We start from the raw sequence: 6,492 nt of genomic DNA on the forward strand, positions 1-6,492 counted from the left end.
TGTTTATAATATTTAATATTAATTTAATATTTTATATTATTATCAATTAAGTGGGAGTCTATAGTTTCACATGATAGAATAGTTAAATGAAAAAATAAAAATTTAATAAAATAAAATAAATTGGACTTATAGTAAGTTTTGAGAGTAAGGTAGAAATGAGTAAGATATATATATATATATATATATATATATATATATATATTTATTTATTGTGTCTTCTCTAAACTTAAGCCTATAATTATTTTTATTAACCTAAACCTGTAATTAGTTTTACTATAACCATTAGATAACACTGATGCAACCGTTCATGTGGACTGAATATAAATACTACCATAATTTTGGTGATTTTATTATATCCAATACTTCAAGAGATAAACACATAAATTTCATGTAAAATGTTATGTATGTATAATCTATAACAATAAATAATTTCCGTTCTTAAAAAGAATTTTAAAATTATTTTAAAATATATCTCTTGATTATCAGACGTTATTTACTTTATTAATATTTTAAAATAGTTCCTAAATTTATTAGTTATTATTTAAGTCCATCCGTGGACGACATTTTAAGACAGGGATTTAACAAATTTGTCAAATCAAAAAATGTTTAGGCAAATCTTGTTTAACTTTCAAAGCCTAACAAACCAATTAATGTATCATAATGAAAAGCCAAAATTCATAACTTAATCAATCTACTAGTCCATGGCCTATAAAACAACCTCAGTGAATATCACATCCTCAAAATGTTTGAAATGGTCTTACCCGATTCTTCTCTAGTAAATGTCTAAATGACATGGTTCCCCTCAGCTAGACATCAATGAAGCTGAGAGCTTTCTTCTGAGTTTTTCTTTTATACCTAAAGAGACACAATATTGTAAAATAAGAAAACTGAGAGCTTTCTTCTGAGTTTTTCTTTTATACCTAAGTATGAAGATTCAGATGTCAAGTGGAAATAATTGGATCCAAAGTATCACTTCTCATGCCAATTCATGGCTGATACAATTGCAATGAATGCATCAGATTTCATCATAACCAGCACATATCAGGAAATTGCTGGAAGGTTAGGCCTTATAACTAAAAGTTTTGTTTCTTTTTTTAGTATTTCACAACCTTTCTGTACAATTGTGAATTCAATTTGGCACCAAATATCAATATAGAGGGGCAAGAAAATAAAAGGGTTGTATCATACTGAGTTGTGAATATTTTTGTTTGCAGCAAAGATAAACCTGGACAATATGAAAGTCATGCAACATTTACACTCCCAGGACTTTGCAGAGTTGTTTCAGGGATAAATATATTTGATCCTAAGTTCAACATAGCTGCACCTGGAGCTGACCAATCTGTCTATTTTCCTTACACAGAAAAAGACAAAAGACTCACTCAATTTCATCCTGCCATTGAAGACTTACTATATAGTAAAGTGGATAACAAAGATCATATGTAAGTTACAATGTAAAGACTTTAGATCAGAACTACTCCCTCTCTTCCTTTTTATTGATTTCCTTATTTGTTTTATATGGAAACAATGGATATCTGGAAAACAGAAGAAAACCTATCATCTTCTCAATGGCAAGGCTTGATGTTGTGAAGAACATAACTGGTTTAGTCGAATGGTACGGGAAGCATCCGAGATTGAGAGGCCTAGTGAACCTTGTCATTGTTGGAGGATTCTTTGATCCTTTGAAGTCAAAAGACAGAGAAGAAATGACAGAAATACGAAAAATGCATGATTTAATTGAAAAGTATCAATTGAAGGGTCAATTTAGATGGATTGTTGCACAGACTGATAGACATCAGAACGGAGAGGTTTATCGCTTCGTCGCAGACACAAAGGGAGCTTTTGTGCAGCCTGCTTTATATGAAGCATTTGGTCTTACTGTCATTGAAGCAATGAACTGTGGTTTGCCTACTTTTGCTACTAACCATGGTGGGCCTGCTGAAATTATTGTTGATAGTGTTTCTGGTTTTCATATTGATCCTCTTAATGGAGAAGAATCAAGCAACAAAATTGCTGATTTCTTTGAAAAATGTAAAGTGGATTCAACACATTGGAATATGATTTCTGTGATCGGATTCCAGCGCATTAATGAAAGGTAAGAAGAAAAAAAAACAATTTATAAAGTCAGGGGTGTCACTCTTTATAAATTCTTTTCGGTCTTTTTTCTCTTTTCAAAGTGGAATTTGGATTTTTCTCAACAACATTTTGACAAGATTGCATGGCTTTGTTATGTAGTTATACTTGGAAGATCTATGCAAACAAGTTGCTGAATATGGGAAACATTTATACCTTTTGGAGACAAGTGAATAATGAACCAAAGTGGCAAAGCAAAGATACATTTGGATGTTCTATAATCTTATGTTTAAGAATTTGGTAAGCAATATATATGTTCTAATGTAGAATAGTTTTTTCTTTAAAAATTGGACAGCCAATAAATTTTTATTAATTAAAGTAGCATTAGTGACAATTTTACAATTGTACCCAAAAAGATTTGAAATTCTTAGTTACCATTTCTTATATATGCAACTGTTACACAGGTGAAGACTATATTTGTTCTAAGTGATGAACCTCAACAACCAGTGTCTAGCTCCAAGCAACAAAATCTCTGCAAAAAGGGAACAAGGTATGTCATATAATCAACAACCAGTGTCTTAGATTTTATTACCTTTTGAATTGTTATTATATTGCATGTACTTTAATAATGTGACAAAAACGTTAAAATTAAATCAATAAAAAGAGCAATAAAAATTTAAAAAAATACTAGGATAGAAAAAAACTTATTGTAAAAGCAGGTTAACACAAGCGTCCAAATATCATCCTGATTGTCGACACAAGCACAAAAACAGGTTTAAATGTGCGAGCAAAGTAAATAATGTTTGATTAATTGGAAAAATTAATCAATGATGCCTGGTCCACACCTCTACACAATCACCAAAATTCACTATTTGCGGGAAACTAAACGGTATACATTGACATTTCCTTGTTTTTTTGAAACTGCATCAAAACCAAAATAAAATAAGATATGACATTCAATAAAAAAAAATATAAAATCAGCGAAATTCAAATAAAAATAAATAAAATTTTACCTAACTTCTTCTTGATCTTAGGGGAAGCCAATATGCAGTTAATGCTGCAAATCACCTTTGTTAGGCAATGAGGTTCAACCGTACGAAGCTTACCTAAAAGGTAGGTCAAGGTTATATTAAAATTCTGCACAACAAAACAAAAAACAAGTTAAAAACAAGATATAGTATCTTATACAACATACATAAACATCACATCATTTACCTGTCCCTGAGTTGGTGTGACCGTAACATTTGGTTGAGAACCAACTACATCCATTCTTTGAATACCAACATAGATTGCACTATTGTGGAGACGAGGCTCAGACTCGTCAGTTACGAGATTCCACTCATTGAAATTTTCAGGCAAATGCAACTTCTTATTCAACAATTTAATGAAAGAATACAAATTTATTGAACTGCGATCAGTCAAATTAAGAACAATATACTCTTCAATGCCATGGAGAATCACATGTACAATCTGAGACAAAAAACCCACGTCAATAATTAAATAAAAAATGATTACTAATTAAAATATCAAATTATTAAACAATAATTTTACCCAAGTAGTCCTTTCACGATTTCCAGCAGCTTCAGTATTAGGTGGAGGAGGACAAACTTCAACTCTATGAGGTGGAGGAGAAGGATATTGAGGTGAAGAAGGATCTTGAGGGGGAGGAGTATCTTGAGGTGGAGAAGGAGCTTGAGGTAGAGAATGAGCTTGAGGTGGAGAAGGAGCTTGAAGTGGAGAACGAGCTTGAGGTGGAGAAGGAGCTTGAGGTGGAGAAGCAACTACTGATCTCCTTATCCTTCTTCTTCTTCTTGGGTGGAAATATGGAGAAGGAACTTGAGGTGGAGGAGAAGGATCTTGAGGGGGAGAAGAATCTTGAGGGCGAGAAGTATCTTGAGGTGGAGAAGGAGCTTGAGGTGGAGAAGGAACTACTGATCTCCTTATCCTTCTTCTTCTTGGGGGGAAATATGGAGGTGAAAATCTATTTGGCAGATTTCTAACTCTTTGGACTGGCCTCCCTCATCCTGACCACCCTCATCCTGACCACCTTCATCCTGACCACCCTGGCCTCCCTCATCCTGACCATGACCACCCTGGCCTCCCTCATCCTCACCACCCAGACCTCCACCAGCCTGGCCTCCCTCATCCTGACCAGCCTGGCCTCCCTCATCCTGACCAGCCTGGCCTCCCTCATCCTGACCAGCCTGGCCTCCCTCATCCTGACCAGCCTGGCCTCCCTCATCCTGACCAGCCTGGCCTCCCTCATCCTGACCAGCCTGGCCTCCCTCGTCCTGACCTCCCTCATCCTGACCAGCCTGGCCTCCCTCATCCTGACCACCCTCATCCTGACCAGCCTGGCCTCCCTCATCCTGACCACGCTCATCCTAACCACCCTCATCCTGGCCACCCTCATCCTGGCCACCCTCATCCTGACCACCCTCATCCTGACCTCCCTCATCCTGACCACCCTGGCCTCCCTCTATTTCTAACAATAAGCATGATCATATTGAAATTAAAAGGTTGTCTCTTGTGAAAGAGGGCAAAGAGCAAAGAGCCATCTTGCTTATGTTCAGGAACATTGAAACATTAAAGGATAATCATTTCATAATATTCGTGGGGAGTTATTAGAAAATACTTTTTTTCTTGCAAAAAAAAAAAAAATTCAATGACTTATTTTTTAGTGTGTTAAAATACTTGCATATTGTAAGACCCATAATTTTAAAGTATACTTTATGTATTTTTGAGCATTTTGGATTTTGGCTCGGAGGCTTTTTAGCCAAAGTTAATAATATTTTGGAGTTTATATGATCAAAAAGATATTTTGATGCCGTTTAGAATTACTCATCGATAAATAAATTAAATTAATTGCGGTGAATCTTTTACGAAGAATTTAATGTGTTATGGGGGAAATGGTAATTTTAATAAATATCTAGATATTTGGAGATATTTGTTAAAAGTAATTAATATATATATATAGAAAGAAAGAAAAGGAAAGGAAGGAAAAAGGAAAGAAATAGAAAGGAAGGAAAAAGGAAGAAAGGAAAACTGAAAGAAAACATAAAACATTTTCCTTCTTCTTCCTCTGCTCGCGTGACCTCCATCTCCCTCTTTTTTCTTCTTTTTTGCTTTCTTTTTCTTTCTTTGGCTTCAAGAATAGAAACCCAAGGATTAGTGGGTAAGAAAGCAAGGATTTCTAAGATTCATACTTCCTCGTTGATTCGAAAACGAAGAAAAACGGTATTTGAGATCCAAACACAAACCCCTCCGTTTCTTCTAGATCCAAGCTTCATTTCGCGAAGAGTTAGAAGGGAAAGTTGCTCACTACCATGCTACGGTGCTAGGGAACCAACTTTGGAAACGGCGTTGTCAGCGGAGATTTTACCAGATTTACTCGCGATAATGTAATCGCACGTTAGAGCTAACGTGAAGGTAAGGGCTCCTTCCAAACTTTTAGTTTGCATTTAGGGACTTATCTGTGGTTGTGTGGAAAGGTTTTTGGTTAGGGTTAGAGTGTTGATTTGGGGGAAAATGAATCTAAGGCTTTATGGGTAAAATCTTAGAGTTAGGTTTTGGTTATATTGATGAATGTTTCGTGGAAAATGAATTTAAACTCATTATGTATGATTTTGAGTAAATGAAACTTGTTGTGTTTGAGTGGTGGATTGTGTTGATTTGTGTTCGTCGTATTTGACGTGTTCTTAATTAATACTGGTGAAATTTGTTGTGTGTATGGTTGGATTCTGTGGAGAAATGAATTCATGTGTTTTGGTATGAGTTGTGGATTGGATCTAATAATAGGTTTGAGTTGTTTTGTGTGGAATTTGAAAACCATTAGAGTTAAACGAGTATAAAGAATGGGGAATCTCTTAATGTCTACGTTTACTTAATGTTGGCGTGAAAACCATTAGAGTTAAACGAGTATTAAAAATGGGGAATCTCTTAATGTCTACGTTTACTTAATGTTGGCGTGAAAACCATTAGAGTTAAACGAGTATTAAAAATGGGGAATCTTTTAATATCTCGGTTTACTTAATGTTGTTTTGGAAAATCGTTTAAGTTAAAAGAGTATTAAGAATGGGGAATCTCTTAATATTTCTGTTTGCTTAATGTTTGTTGTGAAAATCGTTTAAGTCAAATGAGTATTAAAAATGGGGAATCTTTTAATATCTCGGTTTACTTAATGCGTGTTTGAGAAAATCGTTTAAGTTAAACGAGTATTAAGAATGGGGAATCTCTTAATGCCTACGTTTACTTAATGTTGGCGTGAAAACCATTAGAGTTAAACGAGTATTAAAAATGGGGAATCTTTTAATATCTCGGTTTACTTAATGTGTGTTTGAGAAAATCGTTTAAGTTAAACGAGTATTAAGAATGGGGAATCTCTTAATATTTCTGTTTGCTTAATGTTTGTTGTGAAAATCG

The 6,492-nt window shown here is 34.6% G+C and overlaps 1 long non-coding RNA gene and 1 pseudogene across 1 annotated transcript; one reads left to right on the plus strand and one right to left on the minus strand.

Annotated features, from left to right (window-relative positions):
• Positions 1–1,427: 1,427 nt before the first annotated feature.
• On the plus strand, positions 1,428–2,633 carry LOC101496259 (sucrose synthase 5-like; annotated as a pseudogene).
• A 281-nt stretch (positions 2,634–2,914) lies between these two features.
• On the minus strand, positions 2,915–3,370 carry LOC105852668 (uncharacterized). The gene is made up of 3 exons (XR_001144551.3): positions 3,286–3,370; positions 3,084–3,176; positions 2,915–2,991 (listed from the first exon to the last, which is right to left on the minus strand). It is a non-coding gene; the product is annotated as an uncharacterized lncRNA (long non-coding RNA).
• Positions 3,371–6,492: the final 3,122 nt, after the last annotated feature.

The sequence above is a fragment of the Cicer arietinum genome, chromosome 1 (genome assembly GCF_000331145.2).
Source record: "Cicer arietinum cultivar CDC Frontier isolate Library 1 chromosome 1, Cicar.CDCFrontier_v2.0, whole genome shotgun sequence".
NCBI classification, from domain to species: domain Eukaryota; kingdom Viridiplantae; phylum Streptophyta; class Magnoliopsida; order Fabales; family Fabaceae; genus Cicer; species Cicer arietinum.